This window comes from Macrobrachium rosenbergii, chromosome 26, assembly GCF_040412425.1.
Source record: "Macrobrachium rosenbergii isolate ZJJX-2024 chromosome 26, ASM4041242v1, whole genome shotgun sequence".
Taxonomy (NCBI): domain Eukaryota; kingdom Metazoa; phylum Arthropoda; class Malacostraca; order Decapoda; family Palaemonidae; genus Macrobrachium; species Macrobrachium rosenbergii.
In genome coordinates, this window is record NC_089766.1 from 40,932,784 (window position 1) to 40,956,820 (window position 24,037).

Here is a 24,037-nt window from a genome sequence, read left to right on the forward strand (position 1 = left end):
ATTTCCAGGTATTTTAATCTCCTTCCTATTCCGCCCTGCTTATGGTTTGTCTTCAGTCCATTTCTTCTCCACAACCTATAAACGATAACATATTTTTCTTATTTTTTACAAAGATTTGCCATTCTATGTATAGTCCATTTATAAATATTTAACATTTTCTTCTGGACAATAAACATCATACAGTATTTACATCTACGCAACTGCAGGGGTAAGCTGTTTGTATAATGAATTGGCGCTCTCCCTAAGATCCCGTGCTGGCACAAGGCCACCTCAATCTTAACTATTTTGTCAGTGCTTGTAGATGTACTTTTACCATTATTATCTGTTTGCATGCGGTTGTTTATTTGCTCACTCGTCCAACTTACTCTATGTTATGCTTTATTTCATATTTCCTTGCTTACTAATTTATTCTTTACCTATGATATTAAGAAATCAAGATAATTGTAGAAGTGGAAATGCCTCCAAACATACCGTGACCACTGAAAGTGCCCAGTGGAGACAGTCTTAAGAAGCTTATCTGTGGATTTAACGCACGTGGGGCTGTTTGAAGTATTGGCAACAGCGCCAAAATGAGATGCCATGTTGATAAAGAATCTGATTCCGTTTCTTGTTATTGCATAAAAAAATTTTTCAGTCGTGAACCTATGTAACTGACTTAGAAGTCTGCGTAACGAAAAAGATATGATATTTGATATCTGTAATGGGAGGAATGGTTTTATCTCTGTTGTTGTTATAGATTTGGCATATATGAGGAGATTAAACACACGTGGAGAGGACCCAAACAGCCCCACCAGAGAGCTCGTTTCATTTTGGCTCTAGTGTGGTCAAGAGATAGTTAACACAAACGACAGTAACAGTCATTACATCCTCCTCGAGCAAAACTGGTTAACGAAATGCAGGAGATTTACATCAAAACTTTGCTTCTTCCCAGACCGCTGAAACGAACACAATATGTTTGACAAATCTCGGTTTTAATGCTACACAGAAACATAAAACACCTACTTTTATGCACTACATTGTGTTAATCAAACATCTTATTGCAGCAAGGTTGATGATCATGTTCAGTATTAAATAATTTTGAATAGTAGTTGATATTCCAACAAGGAAGAATGATGGCTAGCTAGAGAGCAGCATAGTTCAAGGGTCCAAGCCAATCACCGCGCTGATTTTTGTGTTGTTACGCAAAGTCTGAGGCGCCGTTGTAAAGGCAAAACCTCACCCCTCCTAACCTGGACACTTCCGACTCGAAGGCTGTTCGGTCTGTCGTTAGTCCTTCGTCGGCTGTAAAAGTGTAAGCAACAGACCGTGTGCCTTTCATACTAATTACATTTCCTATAATTATTTGCAGCAGTGTAGTCGTGTTTGTGATGTTAGAAAAGGGGCGCCAGAAGCCCTTGTTAACAATATGCAAAGCCAGAATGGTTTCTATAGCAGGAAAACTTCAACACTGGCATTGTAACTGAAGGAATTTGTCCATGAACCTGTAGATGGCTTCTTTGAAACCAATGCAAGTGCTGATGACCTTCGATGGTGACGAGGGAACTGCAGATGAAACAGGATCAAGTTCACTGGATGTAAGACCTGTTGAAGGTTTTGATATGGTGTCTAGGCCTAGTGTTGATGTTTTGGAATCGAGTCCTCGTGTCGGGGGTAATTGTGAAAGAACTGGGATAGGACACGAAGCATCTGATGATTCTCCAATAACAAATGGAAGCGATGAGAACAGTAAGCTCTACGTAAATAGTATGTGAACCTTTAACAACTGCCGCTTTGTCCAGCTGCTGGTGAGTGTTCACTTTCTATATTGGTTTTACTAAGCTATTATTTATTTATTCTGTTGTTGATGTTGTTGTCTTTGACTGTGCATGTTCGCCCTTTCCCATGTTTCGTGTTATAAGTACATTGATACTTAACAGCAGTAATCGTGTAGGACAACATCATTAGTTGTTATGGACCTTTACAACTGGATGATTGTTGTTCTTGTTATTCTATGATGTATTGGACACAGCACTGCCTCATTCTGCAATTTTTCTTGCCTAACACCTTTAGGTACCCCTTTGATGCTTCTTGCTACCTTGTTCTGGATGATTCTAGAGTACCAATATAGCGCCTCCTCAGTAGTCAGTTACTGATCTTATCACTGTTGTTTAAAGTTGTTTCACCATTGGTACACTTGCACCCAGAGAGACACATGCTACCTTCTGGAGAAGGGGTAACCTTGCTGCTGATACCTGTACTATTCTCTTAACTTCATACAGTTTATGATACCTGTTGCTGAGTATGACATCATATACTTGTACTAGGCTACTCTCTCTATTCTTTGGCCTTGTATGTGCAGCATCAAGGCGTTGCATGTATCTCTTGCTATCATCTTAGTCTTCTCAGGCAATATGACTAATTCTATGCTATTGCATGATGCTGTGAGTGCATTAATTACCTTTTTATTCTTTTATCTGTGCTTGCTTGTATTACTATGTCATCTGCATATACTGTTACAGTGATTCCTGGTATATTAATTTTTCCTAATGCATTCATCAGAATATTAAATAGTTGGTGATACAACTCCTCCATGAGGAGTACCCACTTACATTTTTTTCCCATCTGGATTGAATACCTTTAAAATACACAACTTATTCTGTCTATTAGACAATCCATCATGAGCTGGAGGAGTCTCCCTTCTATCATTTCTGTCAAATCAGTCAAAATAATTATATGGGTAGCCCTATCAAAGGCTCCTTTTAAATCTATGAAAATGGTGTATTTGTATTTTAACCCTAAGGTTGCACTTAATCTATGAATACAGTGATGTGCGTTCTTCCCAAGTATATATCCATATAAACACTTAGAAGGTTTTTTTAATGAATTAATTAAGCCTATTTAGTAACATTCTTTCAGATACCTTGCACAGGCATGATGTCAATGAAATTAGCTGAAATTCTCCTGGTTTTCATGGTTTTGGCACTGGTATTATGAGTGACTTCTTCCATGTTTTGGGTAAAGGGCTGTCCTGACCATATCATGTTGTAAAGCTTGAGTATTGGATTTCCACTCAGTGTTGTGAGGAACCTAATAGCATTAGCCTATATGTAATCCCATCTAACCCTGGTTCATTAGACTTCCCACTCTTTAGGGAGCCCTGCAGTTCTTACTCTGTGATCGGTTTGTCATCACACTTGCCTATCTTCTTGAGTCCTTCTTTTAACTTCATTATTTTCTTCCTTATCCTCTTCTCAACTGCCACTCTAACCTTGATGGGTAATGTATCACTGCTAACATCAGATGCCCACTTTTTCATAAGTTCATTTGCTCTTTCTCTTGGATTGAGATGGAGTGGTTCTTTGTTTTTCTTCCCTCACTCTCCTTGCAACCTCACAAGGTGGTGTCTTTTCATTTGATGACTATAATAATCTTTATCCAGAACTTCTCTCTCGAGTTCTTTTTAACTTCTTGAAGTTGTTCCTGTAGTCTTCTATATATTGTCAGGACAGCCCTTGCCCAAAACATGGAAGAAGTCACTCATAATACCAGTGCCAAAACCAGGAGTATTTCAACTAATTTCATTGACATCATGTCTGTGCAAGGTATTTGAAAGAATATTACTAAATAGGCTTCATTATTTCATTACAAAAAAGCTTTCAAGGTGTTTATATGGATACATACCTGGGAGGAACGCACACCACTGTATTCATCGACTTCTTCTCTGCTTTACTATACTTCTTATTGATCCTCTTGACTGCATCACCCACACTGTACCAGCTCGTTAGCAGTTTTTGTGGTTCTTTCCTCAGCTGATGTGTTCTGTTTAGCACTTCCTTTTCTAGTTTGTCTGTAACATCCATATTGTACTGGTCACTGCTCTTAGCTTCATAACCATCATGCCAGACATTCATACTTTCTCCGATGCTGTCTTCCAGTATTTTTGGTACTTTCTTTTGTGTTGTGATCATTCTTGTAAAAGTCTTTGTTCAATATGATCTCAGCATAGATACCAAAGTGATATGGTGTTAGGGTATCCACTCCCCAACATTTGTGTTGTAGATCTGAATCTCGAGCTATACAAATGTAGTCAAGCTTGTTTCCTTTGAAATGTGTTGCTTCAGTATCATTTAGAATCCTTATATTGTTTTCTTTGCTCATGAGATATTTGTGCAGGTGTATGCCATTTACATTTTTCCTCTCTGTTGCCAAGCCTAACTTTGGATGTACTGCATTAAGGTCACCTATTATTAACAAGGGATGATACTGAGCTAGAAGGTTATTACTATCAGTATCCAGGGCACGTGCTGGGGAGCATGTATTGCACACACTGAATAGCTGCCTTCCACTCTCATGTGTTCCTGTAGTAAGACAGCCATTGTTTGCACCTAGTCTTGGGTTTGGACATTTTTTTTTACAGCTACATTCTTCCTGTGGTATGTTATTAGGCCTCTACTCAGTATTGTTTTGCCATCTGTCCTGCTAGCTTGGACACATCTTTGTGATAAAGTGGTATCCTTGTCTGGCTATATAATCTTTGGGCATGTGCTTTGTTGCCTGTAGACATTTGATGTCCACCTGATTCTCAAGAGCAAATTGTTATACTTAAATTACTCTATTTGCCGGGACATTTGTATTCCAACTAAGGATCTTAAGATGGTTCATCTTGTTCGTGCTCAGAGTTAGTGTCTTTTATCCTCTCTCCAATTTATTATCTCATTTCTGTATTACCTCTCTGGGCAGCTACCACCACTTTAGTTATCATTGCTGATGTTTCAAAACTATTTTGATACAATTTTGAGAGCAATTTCTTGATCCTTTTATTGATATGTCTCTTGGCAATGTTATCTTTGTATAAAAATTATCATAGCTGGTGGAGGGGACATCTTTCCTGTAGGATGAGTATTCTAAGACACCCTTACAACTTGAGGTACCATTCACATTGCTGGTTTATCCATGAATGATGTAATCTCTTGCTCTAGCTTCATAATTTCAATTTTTAGCTTAATAATCTTCTTTCGTAGTTTTCATTACCTTACGTCTGTTGCATAATCTGTTTGTCTACATCTGTTCTTGGGTGCTTCAGTGGTGTCTTTCCTTTTCTGAGACCAGCTTATGTAGTACTTTACACTGCCCTACAAGTCGTTCACTCAAGTTTTGAAAAGTTTTTCTAAGACTTTGTTTTCCTTTTCTATCCACTTCTATATAGTCACCGAGTCTGTTATTCACTACCATCACAGGACTAACCTCTGTTCCTGGTATGGGTGTTGTAGCTTCAGTAGTTATCCATGAACGAGGCAGGGGTGGGGATTTCTCTCAACACATTGGCTTTCCTGCACTGGGAAGGGCATGTCCTGCTGGAGGTCCTGAGATACCTCCTGTTCTTCCTTGCTTGTAACTGCACTATGGGCTTCAGAGGCTTTAGTCCCTGTGAGGTACTTAGTGCATTGGTTTGAGCTTGTATAGAGACTGCTTCCTCAGTTGCAACATAATGGTGCAATCTCATTCCCAGCAGTGATAAGACCTCAGCATGTGAATGACTCATGGTTTTGGGCACAAAATCTGTATCTGGCAGGACTATGGCATTCTTCTCTACCATGATTCCACCTAGAGCACACAAAGTATGCTTTTGTACATATTCTCTGATCCGAAGAGGATGGGGACAGATTGGCATTATCAGATGTCCAGGTATGTCTCCCTTCGACCACCCTATTATTTCATTCCATGTATTCTGTGGGACGTGCTTCTCATATCTGTTCCAGTATCATGCTTGGATTAATATCTAGGATGATAATCTTTTTGGGTCTTTCTTTACACTGGGGTTGATATAACACTACTCCCTTTTGCCCTGTAGTTGTTAACATTTCTAAAGTTTATTTTGAATTTAGTAAAACTATGAGGCTTTTTTTTTTTTTTTACCTGGGTAAGCTTTGAGTGCCCTTATTATACACTTCTGATGTCCACTTTTCTTTATTTCACGCACTCCCATAGTATAACCTCGTGGGAAGTAGAGTGCGATTGAATCCAATGATGTTAAGTTGTCTGCACTTGCTATTTAATTTAACTATTTGTTGAATCATCTCCATTTTCACTATTCTCTTCGCCTCTGATATTTTTTTTTACTATTTCACCATTTCCAATCTCACTGGATTGGGGATGGGATTAAGGGTCACTTCCTACTGTCCTCATCCACGATGTTTACTGTGTGCTTTCAACATCACTTGCTGTATAGAAGCTACACTAAAAAAAAAAAAAAAGTTTTCATTTTCATGACTTCATTATTATCATGACGTATCATAGCCGAATATATTCTTCGACACAAAGGAATAGCTCCTTCCTTTGTGATAACAGATATAAGGAAAACAAAGTTTTTGAGAGAACACAATTAAGAATAAATCAAAACCACGAAGCACCATATCGACAACAACGGCAGAAAAAAATCTACTATGTATCAAGGTCCAAAGAAAAGGGACCTTGCTATGTATGTTATCCGTGAACGAGAAAGAGATGCTTTTTTAACTCCTTCGTATAGTTCAGGGACCTACAGGAATGGCGAGTGCGATTAAATCCCGGAAATACCCTTCCTGGAAGAAGAGCTTCACCAATCTACTCTCTCCGATATCTAAACAACCACCTATAATTAGAAAAAAGTAGAAATGAAAAGTGAAACGAAATCCACATAAGCGACATGTCTGAACGACTAAAAGTCAGCGCCTTGAAATAAATCATGAAAATGTTATTTCAATCATGCACAATTACGCCAGAAATTTGAGAACCTAAACAGTAGTCCACATATAACTAGTCTTTGTAAGCTTTAATTACCATTGGTAGGGGATGCCATTGACTTAATTCGTCGTGTTTCCTTTCGGCAAATGTTCATGTATTTCCACTGGATTTTCTTTTCGGTAATTCAACCCTAATTGTAGGATATTCTCTCCCAAAGGAGTAATTACGAAATTTGCTAAAGTTCACAGCGGGGTATTAACCCTTATCCTAATTACGAGGTATAGAGAAGAACAGGGAAGGTTGATGGTAAGTGGCTGAGTGAAGGAAATGTAGAATTAAAGGGGAGTTTAGGCTGTTATTTGGACCAAAATATCTCTTCTTCCAAGTTTGCTTAATAGCTTTAAACTCTGAAAGGCTCAAATCATTCAGTCATGATTTTGATAATAAAAGATCGTAGAATTTCTGCGTTTTGTGCCTCGTTGCAGAGATATCGGATACAAAAGAAGCCATAGAAATATTTTCCAGTAATGACTGGAAGATGAGGAAGTTTCTCGGGAACGTTTAGTGTTCATAATACTTCACTTCATATGATACAAGATTGATTAATTATAGAAACTGCTTGACCGGTTTTCTCAGCTAGTGCCAGTCTTCAGCCAATGAAAATAATCTCCAACGTTGTAGTAAAATCCTCTCCAGTGTTCTTTCAATTATAGACTTAATTCCCATAACTCCGATTAATGTAAAATGATCGCTAAGAAACAATCTGATAAAGTGTGCATTCAACATGAACCATTGAAAACCTCATGACATAGTTTTCATATTTTTTTTTAAGCTAAAGTCAAGGAGAAAGAAACAGTTTTTGAACCGGAAGCTTCAAAGCATTACATTAGAGGGTTTAAAACAGTATATACTATGCATTTATTACGATACTATTACAAATTCTTAGGGATTTATTGAAATCGCCAGTAATTCAACTGACTTTAGCGACACACTCATTTTCCACGTGGTAAATATATTATTAACTGAACTAACGTATTTTTTGCTAATCGTTTCCTGTGTGTAGGTATTTATTCGCGTGATTTCCTCACAATTTAGTTAAGCTCACGTTTTTGTGCCAGTGTTTCATGTTTTTATCTTCGTCACCATAATTATATTCTAGCTTTCCAGGAGTTGTGTCTCACAGGGAGATCCCCTTGTGCTCTGATATTCCCTTTGCCTGAGTCTGGAAGTGATGAAGATCTAGCTGGGTGGCTGGACAACTGGAAACTTTTTGTGAGAGTTCTGCTGAATTCATTCCTCCAGAGATGCTTCTGTTCTGGATTCATTGAAGGTGGGGTGGGAGACACACCTGAATGGCTCATTTGTCTCATGAATTGGGATATGAGAGATTTCTCACTTGGAAGTATTTCAGGATTAGTCAGTGGGTCACTTGGTAGTGTTGATGAACAACAGCACAACCACCGTGGCATATGTTAGCAAGCAAAGGATTGCAGTTTCCATCTCTCTCTCTCTCTCTCTCTCTCTCTCTCTCTCTCTCTCTCTACAGGTTTGTAAGGCAGGTGTATGAGTAGGCGGTTCATAACACCATCAAACTGTCAGCCAAATAACATCCCTGGACATGAGGCTCCAGTGATAGACCACCTCATTCTCCAGGGTCAGTTCATAAGTACAGAGGGTTCCCTATACCCTCTCATAGCAGAAAGATGGTTCAAGGTTTAGGAAACCCTGATGATTTTTGGTGTTACCAATCAGCGGAACAAGAAGCTCCTGGTACTCTGCTCCTCAGTGCTGGACCCCTGGTGTACAATGGGACACCTTCCCTGAGTCTACCTTAATGTGTATGATTTTCCTCTGGTCGCTCTCATCTGCTGAATGATCAACCTGTTTCAGGATTATCTACTGGCTCTTCACTGGCCACAATCTGAGTAGTATCACAATCTGCTTTGCCTTCTCATGGAGGTGCTGCGACAGTTACTCCTGTGACATTACATTGCTTCATCAGCCACATCTGCTAAGGTCCCATCGAGCCATGGAATTAATTGCACTTCACATTAAGAAACTATCCAGCATCTTATTCCTCACAGGGTTGTGTGAGAAGATGTCAGATAACATCAGGAAATCCACAGCAGATGTTTAACCAGCAAAATGGACTATCTTTTGTGGTTTGTATTCTCAAAAAGATATGGCCCCAGTCAGAGTCACTTTTTATGATATCACACATTTCTCTTATACCTCTTCCCACGGGACTTGGCAATCTTATTGCTGAGATTTTGACAGCTGTTCATTAGGACCAGCATACACAGAAGGAAGTATCCAAGAACACTTCACTCTGGCTTGGGGTGCTCATCAAGTGGACGTATGAGTAGTTGGGCTAGGTTAATGACTGTACTCTGGGTGAGGGCTCATGAAGTCAGGGACATTGCACTATCCTTAGTGTTCAAGAGGAACTTCTCTGAGCCACAGGTATTGAGGGCGTGTGTCTGGCAGTACCAAAACACCTTTACCTCTTTCTACTGAAGAATGTCACCCTTAAGTCCTAGAAGCTTTCACCTGAGGGCCTGTGGTAGTTGCTGAAGATGTGTAGCTGCCCATACTCCATTAAGACAGAACAGCATTTCACCTAAGGTCTATGGTAGTGAAAAGTCGGATGAAAGAATGGTGCCTGTGGTATGCTTTTGACATTATCTATCTTCTTCCATCTAACAGAGCTTCTGGCTTAGTTTTGTTTTGTGGACGTGAATCCCTCTTTTAATGACAAGAGTTGAGGGGGTTTGTAGTAGAGCATTATTATTTGGTAATTCATGAGTATATGATACTTTCCAAAGTGGTTTTCCTGTCTTACATGAAAACCAAAATTTCCTTGGGCCCTTTCAGCTGTGTCATCACACATTCAGGGTAGATAGGTGTTCAGAGTGGTGATTCCTCCCCTGCACACATATGTGACTAGGAACCTGCCTGGAGAACTTCATTCAGGTGTCTTTAGATATTACCTCCCACTAGTGAGTCTCCATCTAAAAGACGAAGGTTTCTGTTCTCGTTGGAACAAATTGCATATTGAAGATAATTTTCATATTTCATAGATATACAAACCTGATCTTTAACGTTAATCATACCTTTAACTAACCCAAGATTTGTCCATGTTGTTCAAGGAAATCATGGAACTGTTTACTGAGTGAGTGGGTAGTTCTCCCAACCCCTAACTTACCTGCCACCTTGTTGCCAAGCTTCAATGACCGAATCAGCTTTAGCCGAAGGTATGTACATACAAAAGACCTGAAGTTTTTATATCAAGGAAAAATTTAAATAGTAATGGATTTGTGTATTATTTCATATATATCATTTAATGTCTTTGTGCACAAATTCCCATGTGTTAATACTGAGTGGTATCCACAACAGAAATCAGTTTGAGTATATAAACAGACTGGTGCCCCAAGGAACTAAACTTTGATTCTTTCAAGCTCTTCATCAGCTTTATGACTTAGCCATAACTATTACCCTTTTTTTCAACTACAGTATATTTTCGACATATGTTATTTTCTCATCTTTCTTATCAAACAGTCTTTTTACACATTAAGTCAGTGAGCCATTTCATGTATTATTTCTTTGTTTATACATACAGTGGATAATCTAGTATGTTTTTTATGCTTTCTTGTGTTCATTTGCATTTTTGACAATGCTGACTATACAACACCATTAAATTTCACCATACCAATTTGGTCAATGATTTGAAGTAAGGACTAATGCACAGTGGAGCATGCATACTCGCTGGAATGGCTTTCAATGTACCATTGGTGAAGGAGGAAACCACTTGGTGACAGTACTGGCACTGTGCAGCAGTTTTTTTTTTTTTTTTGTTCAGTGATATACCTGCTTCTTTTTCCATTTACTTCTCTGGCATTATTTTGTGGTCTGGCCTCCAATCATTCCTTTTCAGTGCACCACATAGCATCTTCCTCCTCAAATCCTATCTCCAAAATACTGCTATTCAGTCATACTTCACTTGACCTATTTTAATATCTCATTGCTGCCTCCATTCAATTTTGTTTATAGTTGGTGAGTTACAACCATGGTTACTGAGACCATCTCTCCCTTCATTAAAATTACTTTTATTTCGGCCTCTTAGTTTAACTACTACTCTTCCTCAGGCTTTATTTTAGAGAGAGAGAGAGAGAGAGAGAGAGAGAGAGAGAGAGAGAGAGAGAGAGAGAGAGAGAGATTAGAAATTTACATTAAGGTGACTACAGATAAGAGAAATTAGGAGACTGTCAGTAAATAAATAAATTTACCAACTTCATAACTTTTGCACATTCTATTTTTGAAGTTGTCTTCATGCTTGACGTCAAATAGTATCTGTCCTGAATTTAATGAAGGCAGAAATTATGAAATGATAAAATTTGGCACAGACATTTCATTATTGTTCTCGAGCGTTTTTGACAAATTTATAGTATAGGTTATGCTCAAGTCTTATATTTCTCAGAAGTTTTATTAACGAAACTGGCGCTGTTGATATTGCAAAACAGTTTACTTCGTGTCCTCTCAAGCTGATTGCATAAAATGTTTGACATTAATTATCTGTGACTGTCAATTAACTTAAATATGCCAGAGAATATTTAGACTGACTCAAAGGTCATGGCTCCTCAGTACAAAAACACTAAAATCTTCAGCTGAATCCCATGAGTGTTGGCCTTATCTTAAGCACTTTTCATTTTCAACTGTTGCACGAAATAAAAAAATCTAGATATCTTCATGCTTTGCAGCATATGCAGCATGTAAAAGGACTCTAGTATCTGCTTCTTCGTGAGTGCAGCCTTGTAGGTCAGCAGTGTCTTGTTCAGCTTTGCTATAAATTGCAGCATCCCCTTTAGTGACAATTATGCATGATGTATCATCTGCTTGCGATGAAATGATTGTGTCTGCCAAATATGCAAATAGATGTTTTGTTGTGGTCATTCCTGAGGAAGCTGGCCCAATTGCCAGATGTTTCCGCTGTGCTAATTACCCTCCGGCGAACTCCTGTGCTTCTTTTTTGTCTTCTTTGTGCTTTCATACTGTCTGTCCTATACACATCAAATACAATGTGTTTGCTTGTACTTCTATATGTGCTTCTGAATCTTGGATAGGACTTCTTCTTTAGCACAAGACTCAAATGTAGACCCCTTGGTTGGTCTCAGAGCATTTATAAGAGCTCTACCATCCATTATGATAACATCAGCGGTAGGCTCTTTGTCAGGGATGTCTGATGCATGCTGTTCTAGTAGAGGCAGCAGCTGTGACTTGGTGCCCTGATGCATCTGTCCATTCTGTGCCAGTGATGGTGGGCAATTTTGATTTTCATGTTGAAAGAATACATTTAAATCACACTGTCTGTTCTGGCATGATATGAAGAGGCGTGAGAATAGATTATAATCATCCTTTATGGTTTGCAGTGACTGTTTGCCCTTGGATTCTGTAGTAGACATCTTGCGACTGAACAATAGAATTTTGTTCTTGTGTACTGGTTCATAGAATTTGCTGGGTGTCTTGAGCCTCTCAATAAAGTTTGTTAATTGTGTCTGTCCAAGGCCCTTCATAGATCTCAAGGATTCACTAACTTTGCTGTCCATAATTTCATGACTGTCTAGCACAGTCAGATCCACTGAATCTTCCTCAAAAGAGTTACCCATTTCTTTGATTACTTTTGCCAGAATTTCAACCATTTCAAGAAACCTTTTCTGCACAGTTTGTTTCATCATGATGCTTAACCTCAGATTTTGGATCAGCATCACTTCTAGTCTCAAACTCAACGATCAGGCAGCTTACTTCAGAACCAGCCACTGTCCACCTTCTGAGAGCATCTTCATCTTCAAATAGGCCAGTGGCTCCCCCATCTCCTTACACATAAACACTATTCTGCTCGTACGCTTGGTCTATAGCCATTGAGGAAAAAGGCCAAGTGGTTTTGTTGACAGTGAAATTTCCCTTTGTGAATTCATCAAATGTGTCATTTTGGAGAGCCTCCATGTCCCTCAAATGAATTGAAAGCCACCTGGCATAATGTACATGGTCCAGGGCAAAGAAGAAAGGAATGAGTTCCTGCAGCACATCTTTATACAGTTGGAAATTAGACTCTCGGTATGCCCTGATGAAGCACAAGATTCCAAAAAGTAGAATTGGGGACACTGATTTTCATTTTCTGATCCACCTTTCACAGCTTAGCTCAATTTCTTCTTCTGCTTCCTGGATATATGCCATAAAGGCAGCTTTGTGCAGCTGATATAAACTGCAAGCTATCACCTGGTGGGCTAGACATGTCTTCTTCAGATGTGAAGCAGAAATAAACGAATCTGCTGTTCCAGGAGTAGCTATTTCTGCTTTTGCAAGAGCACCAGTCCAACCACTATCTTTCAAGAGATCACCCAGAATTTTGAATGCTGCCTTTTCTATATGCAGCCCTCCAAACATAATAACCATATCACCATACTGGATTTGCTTAGCAATTGCAAATAGTGGCTGATCAACTGCTAGAACTGGAGTTTGGCCAGGATTGAGAAACTGTGTGGCTGCTCTTGCAATATCCATGGCATGTTTTATCATTGCAACTGAATGAGCTGCCTCTTGAAAAAGAGGCAACATAGATGACAAGTGTGATGTGCTGCCCAAGATATGGACACAGCATTTTCTCTCCTGTCCAACAGACTGACTTTCTCAAGCCTTTCATACTCAAGAGAAAGATGCTCTGAAAGCACAACCTGTTGGTGTCCTGCACTTCCACTGGGTGAAGGGAGGGGATTCTCATGTTTAAAGTGAGCAGGAGGTACATTTGTGTAATATTCAGGAAGAGAAGGTACTTTTTTACTTTGTTCCACGGATGATTCTGGGCCAAGTTTCTGTCCTTGCCCTTTTCATCAGTGCTCGGATGCTGAAACAAAGATATGCCTGTCCCATGGAAGGATGTTTGTGCAGTTGTGGCACTTGGATTATGGTCCAGATTGTCAACAGCACAAGTTGTAAGGAACCCTTTTCTTAGTGTGGTGGGACAAACTACTACTTCCTCCATAGCCCTTGTTACAACTGCTTCTCCTAACCCTTTAGTCAATTCTAGAACCCTATCATAGCTGATGCTTATTCCATGGTGATGGAATGTATCAATTAATTGATGCTTCCTGGTTTTTGCAAAGACCAGGAGACCAATATATATTGGAAACGGAGGTTCTCTTGACTTGGAATGTCTGTAGAATGTTGAAGATGCTGGATTCTTTCGACAGCTGAAGTGCAAAAGTTGTGCTAAAGCTAGATCAGTAGATGATGTTCCATATTTAAGTTGGGATTTTATATCGCCACCGTTTTGTAGCACACTTACAAATTCCAACAAACTTGGTGGCACAGATTCTCTTCTAGTGTCTGTTGTTAAGGTTCCATCAAATTCTATCTCATGTTCAAGCATCTGTTTCCTCAATATCTTAGCTGCTTTGTCCACGATTAATGCATCATTGTAGTCACATGCCTTGGCTAGGGGTTCTCCCATTTTCCTTTTGTAGGCAAACCTTATTTCTCTTCCCTTTTTAAAGTCCTCCAGTTCTGGGATGCGGGCAAGTATCTGTTCTTTCAACCATGTTCGATGCACAAAGGAACATCAACATTTAGTTGTTCCAGTCTTTGTTTGTACAAATCATAAAGTTCTACCATTGTAAAATAGCAGCACCCATCTGTAGTCAACTGCTTGTCTCTTATGTACATCTCAAGCTCAGCAAAAACATGGGCACATGCCTCTTGTCTGTACTGCACATAATCATCTCCAGTTCTTTGGGAATTTAGCCAGGCCCTTTCCCTGTTGTACACACCTGTCAAACAAGATGAGTGATACATATGGTCCTGAGAAACAATATCTCCAACACTAAGCTTGGCCAGAAGTTTCTCATCTAGTAGGTTGGTGGCACATCGTTGCAGCTTTTCATGTAAAGGCAATGTCATGGCCAATCATAAATCTTTGATTGGTGTTGGGTGGTCACAAATAAAGCATATTCCTTCTTTCTCGGTCTTAGATTCTTCTGCATCTTCTTCATCTGCCTTCTGGCTGCAACGTGTGAATTTTGCTGATGGGACATCATCTTCTTTTGTCTTACAAAATGACTTCCTTTTCCTTTATAGTTTTGTTGTTTTGAACTTCAGCATACATGATTCATGATATGTTGCTCTGTTATAGTATATTGATATATAAAGAAAAAAGATAAAATTATTTAGACATTAAAAAACCAAGACTAAGAGTATATTAGACAAAAGGAAATTGTTTTGTTTTCATATTTTTCATAAGTAGTATGATGTAGTATGAGAAATAGGAGAACGTAGCGAAATCTCCACAAAGCCAAGTGGTGTCACCAGAGCTTCTTCCACTGCCTGGTCCCAATTTCAAATCCTGCTCAGGTCAGGTAGAGTTAGAGTCCCCTGGAAGGGCTACAGAGGGTCAAAGGTCGCCTTGGATGAAAGTTGCAGCGCTCGACTGACGATTGCTGCTGGGATCCGAGTTCACTCCCAGACTCCTACCTACCAGTCCACTCCTCGTAGAGGGCAGTGCCGTCAGTGCACCTCACGTGGTGCATTATAGGCATTACTTGAGGTTCTTTGCAGCGTCCCTTCGGTGCCTAGCTGCAACCTCTTTCATTCCTTTTACTGTACCTCTGTTCATATTCTTTTTCTTCCATCTGACTTTCCTCCCCACAACAATTATTTCATAGTGCAACTGCGAAGTTTACATATTGTTACACTTTTCAAACTTTGGTTCTGTCAATTTCCCTTCCAGTGCTGAATGACCTCAAAGGTCCCAGCGCTTGGCCTTTGGCCTAAATTCTATATTCTGTTCAGGTATTTTCTCATTAGTCTTCCTTCTCAGGCTTTCGCCGAGTACGCTTCCATTGACCTTTTTGTGCCTCGTTCGTTATACCGCTGACTGTGAGACGCTCTGTCACGAAAAGAGATATCCGCCGACAACGTCCGCTCTGCAGGTTGAATCTCGAGAAGGTCTTTTGATAACGTGTGAGAAGGAGAACCAATGAAGATAGTTACTCACCCAGGGGAAACATTTGCCCAGTGTCTTTTTAAGAGTCCTCATATATAGTTTCTAAAGTTGGCAGATTCACAAAAAACCTTTTTATCAAATTTCCATCACTCAAAAGGAGGTTATTTTTCCTACATAATCACTGTTATTTTAGATGACCAATGCCGACTTGTCAGGTTTTGCCTGTTACTTTAATTTACGACTACCGTCAGTCGCTTTGGGCAAATAGCCCAAATTGATTCACTGCAGCCAAATGTGCCTTTGCGCACGCGCATCCTCTCATGCAGGAGCGCCTTAAACAAATACACAGGCTTTATTATCGGTTTCTGATTAGACTCAGGGGCGTCCGAGAGCGGCCTTGTTTCATTCGTTTGTGCTTGAACAGTGTCCACAAAAGAGCCTTTGTACATCCCTCTGGAAACATCCCGGCAGAACCGAGACCCTGTTTCCATCGTGAATGGAAACTCCTCAGCGTTCTGGATTCATTCTAATCCAATATTTGTTATCCGCTTCCCTCTCACAATCACACTTGCTGGTCTCCTGTCGCCTGCAAACATTATTGCAACGGCTCCTTTTGTTTAGCATCGCGAACGGCGCTTTTGTTGCCTTTTGTTTCTGCCTTCGTCTTTTTTTAGTATTTCGCCCGACTGTTTCGTCATTTATTTAGTTCCAAGCCCTTCAGCTTTTTTTTTTCCTTAAATGAAATTTCTTCCATGAACTATCTGCAATGGAGTGAAATTTTAAACGAGGGATTCGCGCCAACAAGGGAGATTAATATGCAGGAATTTAAATGAAATGACCGAACGTGTCAGGGAAATTTTATATTAACCTGCCTTGTCTTTTACAAATACTGAAATGAAAAATATGGAAAACATAGGAGTCGTCAGCTTGCTGCTATTTATAGAAATAAAACATCAAAAACAATAATGACAGAGGACAAGAGAAACTCCGGAAGGTCAGGCATTCCTTTAGATAAAATGCCTCTTAAAAGCCTCCAGAATTATCACCAGTGGCTGAGGAAAGGCGAACCTTCCTTCGCTTCGGAATCTGAGCCTTCGGGCAAAAAGGAACTCATCTTCCACTCTTTCTGGCTCCAGGGTTTGGGTCTTTCATTTAGTGCCAGTTCAGATATTGACAGCCTGTTGAGTCTTTGTCACACATACACACACATGTATTATATACATACATTCTGCACATACATTAAAAGCCCAATTCATTTCCTCCCCATCGAATGGTATTGCATGAGTTGCATCTCGACCAGCTCATTAACGCTGTCATTAATGATACTTTGAGTAGGAGCAATTTCAAGTGGGCATCGTTCTTCAAAGCTTCTTCGTTTGAAGAGGTCTTCCCCCGTAGAGGGTAGTGCCGTCAGTGCACCTCTCACGACGCACTGCAGGCATTACTTGAGGTTCTACAGTATGCAGCGTACCTTCGACCCCTAGCTGCACCCACTTTCGTTCCTTTCATTGTACCTCCATTCATATTCTCTTTCTTCCATCTTAATTTCCACCCTCTGCTAACAATTGATTCACAGTGCAACTGCTTGGAGGTTTTCTCCTGTTACACCCTTAAAACTTTTTCTCTCAATTTCCATTTCAGCGCTGAATGATCTCATAGGGTCCTAGCGCTTGGCCTCTGACTTAATTTTATGTTCCTTTCCTTTAAAGAGGTCTTTACCCCTGTCCTAATGCATTGCACTACCAATCGATCATTGTGCACATTAATAACATCTTTCATTATGTGTGTAAACAACAAAGGTGTTGTTGAGTACGAGAGCAAGTTAGCTTTTCTCGTCTGTCCGGTAAAAGATGAATAAAAAAAACAATTACATCTCATAAATGACACTTTCTTCCTATTTGGAGCAGTTTCTTATTAACATCTCACCAAATGTGATTTGAAATAAAAGAAAACTTCTTGAATGTCAAGTGGGGATAAAAGACCCTTTTGCAAATCTGAGACACTCATTCTATAACAGCCATCATCTCCTCCTATACAGCTAATAATGTTTCCCTCTTCACTGTGTGGTCGGGACTAACAATTCTAAGCTCCACTTAAAAAAAGTTGTTCATGGAGCTGAATGCTGTAGGGTATTGAATGGAAAGAGGTAAATAATTATGAAATTAATATTAGCATATTTATGCTATATTCTGAATTTACAAGCATTTGTAGTGACAAGCGTATCCAAAACAATGCGAAGAATTCGAGAAGTTAAGATGGCATTGTGGCTATTACAATTACATATGTAGGTTCTACATATATATTTCAGTTTAAAAAACAATAAAAGTGATTGCCCACTCGGTCACGATGGTGAGGATGGGTCTATTCCAGCTCTAATAAATATATCTGAAAACGACAGGTATATCTATGTATGAGAGGCAATAGATTATCCTTCTAGTGGTCAGGTCGGCAACGCGACCTAGTTGTGATTATGGAACCCGGGTTCGTTTCCCGCCACCGGACATCATAATATCTTCATATTTCTTGCACTTGGATCTTAAGGCTTTGTAGTGACTAGCGTATCCCCAAAAAAAAAAAAAAAAAGCGCGAAGAATTGGAGGAGTTAAGAGGGCATTGTAGTTATTACAATTACGTATATATATGTATGTGCGTATATGTTGCGATGTGTGTACATATTGCAAATGAAAAGTCTGCTTAGTTTGCAATAATGAACTGTGTATAAATTGCAAATGCCCCAACTGGTTTGTGTTGTAATCTTTATTTATTTCAGATAGGAATTTCAATAAGCTTCTCTCCATATCCTGTGATTCCGGTATTTGCTGTCATTGCTTAGGGGAAGGATGAGAGTTTGAAATGCGAAACACTTCGTAATCTGCTTCGTTGACACGACGGTATTTTTATGCTGATCACATCACATTGCATACAAAATTAACAATGATTCTTTTCGCTCATCCCTTATTGCGAGATGTATTAAAAATATTGACGTTTCTTTGTGAAGGAAATTAAATTTCCTGAATTTCTAGAGAACTTTCATGAATATCGTATTTGCTTCGGCAGATGCCTTTGTTTTTATACTTCTACTAAAGATTTTTCATGGCATCATATTTCCTTACATGTTGCAGCAGCTTTGCAAACCTACAATCTTTATGTTATTCATTTTCACCAGCTTCAGAATGCTCTCTTTTGAGTTGGAATATTAATCTCTTTAAACACACACACACACACACACACACACACACACACACACATATATATATATATATATATATATATATATATATATATATATATATATATATATATATATATATATATATATATATATATATTTATTTATTTATTTATGTATTGTGTGTGTGTGTGTGTGAGAGAGAGAGAGAGAGAGAGAGAGAGAGAGAGAGAGAGAGAGAGAGAGAGTAAGCATAGTGTCTTAAGACCCTGTAAATGGATGAGTACAAAAGAGAGAGACTGCATAGGTGAACGCACTGTATGTGTCCCATGGACTGAAAATAATGACAGTGAAAGAGATGTTTTTAGGTTGGTCTGATTCTTTGCAGAGTAAAAATTGGGTGGTTGTGCTTGGGGGTTTAACTGCAAAAGTAGATGACAGAGTAAGAGACGACCTTGTTATGGAGTTCGACGAGAACATAAAAAGGCAGAAAGTATTGTGGAAATATGTTTGACTGTTGGAATTAAATGGTTTCAAAGCAGAATACTCGCTTGTACACTTGCTATAGAGAAAATGATGAAGAAAGAGTAGATGAAAGAACACATTAACAGGTGTAATGTTGAGAAGAGGAGTGGTTGAAGTTATATCTCTTCATTATTTTGTTGAAGTGAATGTTCAAGTTGGAGAGATGTGAAAATTTGGCTGTGAATGTAATGAAATAATTGTGATAAAGAAGTGAGAAGAACAAAACTTGAATGAAGGACGTGAAGTGGAAGTATGTAAGGATTTAGTGGAACCTCGTGAAATGTCATAGGGACAGCAGAGCATGCTTGTGGGTATAGGAGGAGAGGAAGAGAGAATAAACAGCATGTGCTTAAAATAAGGAAATGACTGGTTTAGAGAGAGAGAGAGAGGAAGCAATTAATAAGTTAAAATAGGATCAAGGTTAGCAACAAGCTTGCAAGAGGGTGGGATGTTTTCCTACTGGAAGTGAATGCAGAGAGAAACAAACAGTGAACAATTGGATATGAGATGAACAATGATATTGGGGAATTGCTGTCTGAAGTGGAAGACAAAAGAGAAGAAAAGCTGAATATCACAAGAGTGCAAAAGGAGTAACTGTTTGACTTTTGATGAGAGCAATTTAAAGTAAGGAAAGACACCAGTGGTTGGTGCGATTACAAAGTAGGTTTTGCAGTGTAGTGTTGACGGCTTATTGAGACTGAGCTGCTGACCAATGCTTGTAAGGTGTATCTAGATGAGGGACAAGTTCCAAAGGATGGATGCGAAGATTAATTGATCGGTTAAGTAACGGTGATGATGGTAGAGGAAACTGTAAGAATGATTCATGAAAACAAGACAACTTTTGGAAATTAGGGTAATGTATTTCGATATCGTAAAGAAAAGACAAATTGCATTATACCAAGTAACTGCCGAAACTAATGCATTACGAAGTCTATCAAGTATTGTACACTCCCTTCCCCCTTATTGGCCAATTCAGAAGCGGTCAAATAAAAAAATGAATAACAAGAATAAAAGAGCCATAAATTCCAGCGGTGAAAAGGGAAAATTAACAAATGTTCAGTTGTCAATATTATTATGAACATAAAAGAGAGAGAGAGAGAGAGAGAGAGAGAGAGAGAGAGAGAGAGAGAGAGAGAGAGTCCCATAACCCGAAGAAAAGGACGAAACGACCTCAGGCAGTTGCTTTCTGTGAAGAGGGAAAGGCTTTGTAGCGTCACTGACTTGTTTTCCCGACTTTCTATTCATTTCATTTTAGCTTTTCTTTCCTGTGGGTAGTTTTAGTTTTCTGTGAAAGCAAACTATTAAGGTGGCTTTGTCTGTCCGTCCGCACTTTTCCTGTCCGCCCTTAGATCTGAAAAACTACTGAGGCTAGAGAGCTGCAAATTGGTATGTTGATCATTCACCCTTCAATCATCAAACATACCAAATTGCAGCCCTCTAGCCTCAGTAGTGCCAACAACATAGGCCACCACCGCCCCATGACTGTAAGTTTCATGGGCCGTGGCTGAGTGTTTCATACAACATTATACGCTGTACAGAAAACTCGAGTGTACTGAAGAAACTTCGGTGCCTATTTTACTAGTTTTTTGTCGTGGTTCCTCGTTTTCCTGGCAGTGAGGTCGGTAGTTTTTTTCCTTCGTTGAATTATTGAAGTTGTCTCATGAAAGTTAATAGGATGTTTGTTGTTGTGTCTTAATGAGAGTTTTCGAAAGTAGCTTGTCTAGTAACTGTCTCAACGACACGAAGTCCTGTCGTTTCAGAAAGAAATATAACAAGCTTTTTAAATGACCTATTAGACTCTTAATGGCACTGATAAATGCTTTCACGTGGTGCATTGTAAGCATTACTTAAGGGTCTCTGCAGCGTCCCTTCGGCCCTTAGTTACAACCTCTCTCGTTTCTTTTACTGAACCTCCGTTCATATTTTCTTTCTTTCATCTGACTTTCCGCCCTCCTTAAAAATTGTTTCCTTATGCAAATGCGAGGTTTTCCACCTATTACACCTTCGTAACCTTCTTACAGTCAGTTTCCCTTACAGGGCTGAATGACCTCTTAGGTCCCAGAGCTTGGCCTTTGGCTTGAATTCTGTATTCTATTCTGTTCCATCGATAGATGCTTTCACTCTTAACACTTGAGATGTTCTCGAGAAGTGCACTCTTAAAGTTCTATACACCAAAGGTTAAGGTGGGCATAATATTAATTAATGATAGAAAGTAGGCCTGAAAACACGAGACAGACGCTGAGAGGGAAGGGACATCCGAAGCCTTTCTTGCAATGGCGTTGTTAGAGGCAGCTTCAAGGTGAGGTTTCCTCTTCTGTTCTGTTCTAGAGCAGAGATTCGAGTGAGTTCATAAACAACACCTTTTGTATGAGAGTAAAAAAAGAAAAAAATATATTACTATTATTGTGAGACGTAACAAATGACCAAGTAGAGAGAGAGAGAGAGAATGTTATAGAATGTAAGTGTCTTCATCTTGGCCTAATTTAATGGAAATTAAACATCAAAAGTTCAAATATTTTCAGCGCATATGCACATAGACCCCCCCTTCTCTCTCTCTCTCTCTCTCTCTCTCTCTCTCTCTCTCTCTCTCAATGGTCACTTTATCGATGATTGGTTGGCAGTTTGGAGTAAGGCGTGATCTATTGCCCTTTTCTCATTGCAGTATTGCCCTTCCGTCTCCAGGAGTTGTGGAATGGCTGTATTCACGTGACCCAGTGGATATCTTTCAGTCGAGAGATGGATGAGCGGTATCAAGTATCGAAAGTCTTCCAAGCAGAAAATGGAGTTCATCCTTTTTCATATCGACTTCAACCACCCCCCAACCCCACCACCACCATCCCAGTAGGGGGCAGTGCATGAGGTGCACTGTAGGCATTACTTAAGGTTCTTTGTAGAGTCTCTTCGAACCCTAGCTGCAATCCCTCTCATTCCTTTTACTGTACCTCCGTTCATATTCTCTTTCTTCCATCTTACTTTCCACCCTCTCTAACAATTGTTTCATAGTGCAACTGCTTTGAGGTTTTCCTCCTGTTACGTCTTTCAGAATTTTTTACTGTCAGTTTCCGTTTCAGCGCTGAATAACCTCATAGGTCCCAGCTCTTGGCCTTTGTTCTAAATTCTATATTCTATTCGACGCTCTTCCGTGTTCCCAGTCTGTGAAGGAGTGTGAAGATTTTTCTATTTCATAGTGGAAACAATCTCTTACAGCGACTGAGGACTGGCTTGCTTTGAGACTAATTCCCGTAGTATAATTTTTCCAGCAAAATTCTATTTTTTCTCGTTCATTACGACAGAGGCCTATTTTTTTTTTTTTTTGACCAATATGTTAGTTTTGTTATCAAATAATTATTAAGTCATTCGGTTTCTCTTTGTGCCCAACTACTATTGTCTGTCTGCGTTTTTCTCATCCTCATTTTTTCATGTCTGTTTTTGTGTCGCTTCAACCAGGTTTCTCTTTCGTCGTCCCATGCACTTGATTGATTACCCGTTGCAAGGGTTTTCATCTGTGCCTTCGTATTGATTATTGTCGGACTAAACATCGTTTTCTTCGCTTTTCTCTCCATTTGTTTTATCTTTAGTTCTTCATTATTCTCCATTTTCTTCTGTCAATTTCATCCTTGAATTTCCAGGAAAATTAAGTTTTCCAGCAAATCGTTTTTTCGTCTTATATCTTTCAGAAAATTCAGGAAAGTTTTCCCTTCATTATTTTGAGCAGGAAACAGAAAAGTTTTCCCTTCATTGTTTTGAGCAGGAAACGGAAAAGTTTTCCCTTCATTGTTTTGAGCAGGAAACGGAAAAGTTTTCCCTTCATTGTTTTGAGCAGGAAACGGAAAAGTTTTCCCTTCATTGTTTTGAGCAGGAAACGGAAAAGTTTTCCCTTCATTGTTTTGAGCAGGAAACAGAAAAGTTTTCCCTTCATTGTTTTGAGCAGGAAACAGAAAAGTTTTCCTTCATTGTTTTGAGCAGGAAACGGAAAAGTTTTCCTTCATTGTTTTGAGCAGGAAACAGAAAAGTTTTCCCTTCATTGTTTTGAGCAGGAAACGGAAAAGTTTTCCCTTCATTGTTTTGAGCAGGAAACAGAAAAGTTTTCCCTTCATTATTTTGAGCAGGAAACAGAAAAGTTTTCCCTTCATTGTTTTGAGCAGGAAACGGAAAAGTTTTCCCTTCATTCTTTGAGGAGGAACAATTGAAATATTTAGATTTATCTCTTGCAGTAAAATGTCCGGCCTTTCATTTTGCTGTTTGTCTGTAAATGTAAAGTATATTCTTCTTTCTCTATGTTTTACCTCCTTTGTTCATTTTTTACTTGACACCCATTCGTTTATTCAGCTAAGACCACAGGAAAAATAAAAGATAGAAGCACCAAGCGCTTTCATGTTACTTCATCGCGTTCTCTCTCTCTCTCTCTCTCTCTCTCTCTCTCTCTCAATAGTGTTCTGGAGTAAGGCGAAAGCGCTGGGTACTTCTCTGTAATTATTCCTGTGGCCTTAGCTGAACATAATATCAGACGCTGTTAAGTGTCATGAAAGCGCATTCGTTGATATTCATATAAACTGTTTTTTATAAGTAATATTATTACTGATAATTTGTCTTTAAATAATCTTTTTTTGCCCTGGTCCCGGTTGGTCGTAATCATTTTTATATATTTA

At 39.2% G+C, this 24,037-nt stretch overlaps 1 protein-coding gene across 1 annotated transcript in view; it reads left to right on the forward strand.

Annotated features, from left to right (window-relative positions):
- Positions 1-1,268: 1,268 nt before the first annotated feature.
- Positions 1,269-24,037, forward strand: part of LOC136853137 (scoloptoxin SSD14-like) — a 342,771-nt gene continuing 320,002 nt past the window's right edge. Inside the window, exon 1 of the mRNA XM_067128438.1 lies at positions 1,269-1,784. The gene's annotated coding sequence lies outside the window, so the exon portion shown is untranslated. The remainder of the gene's footprint in view (positions 1,785-24,037) is intronic.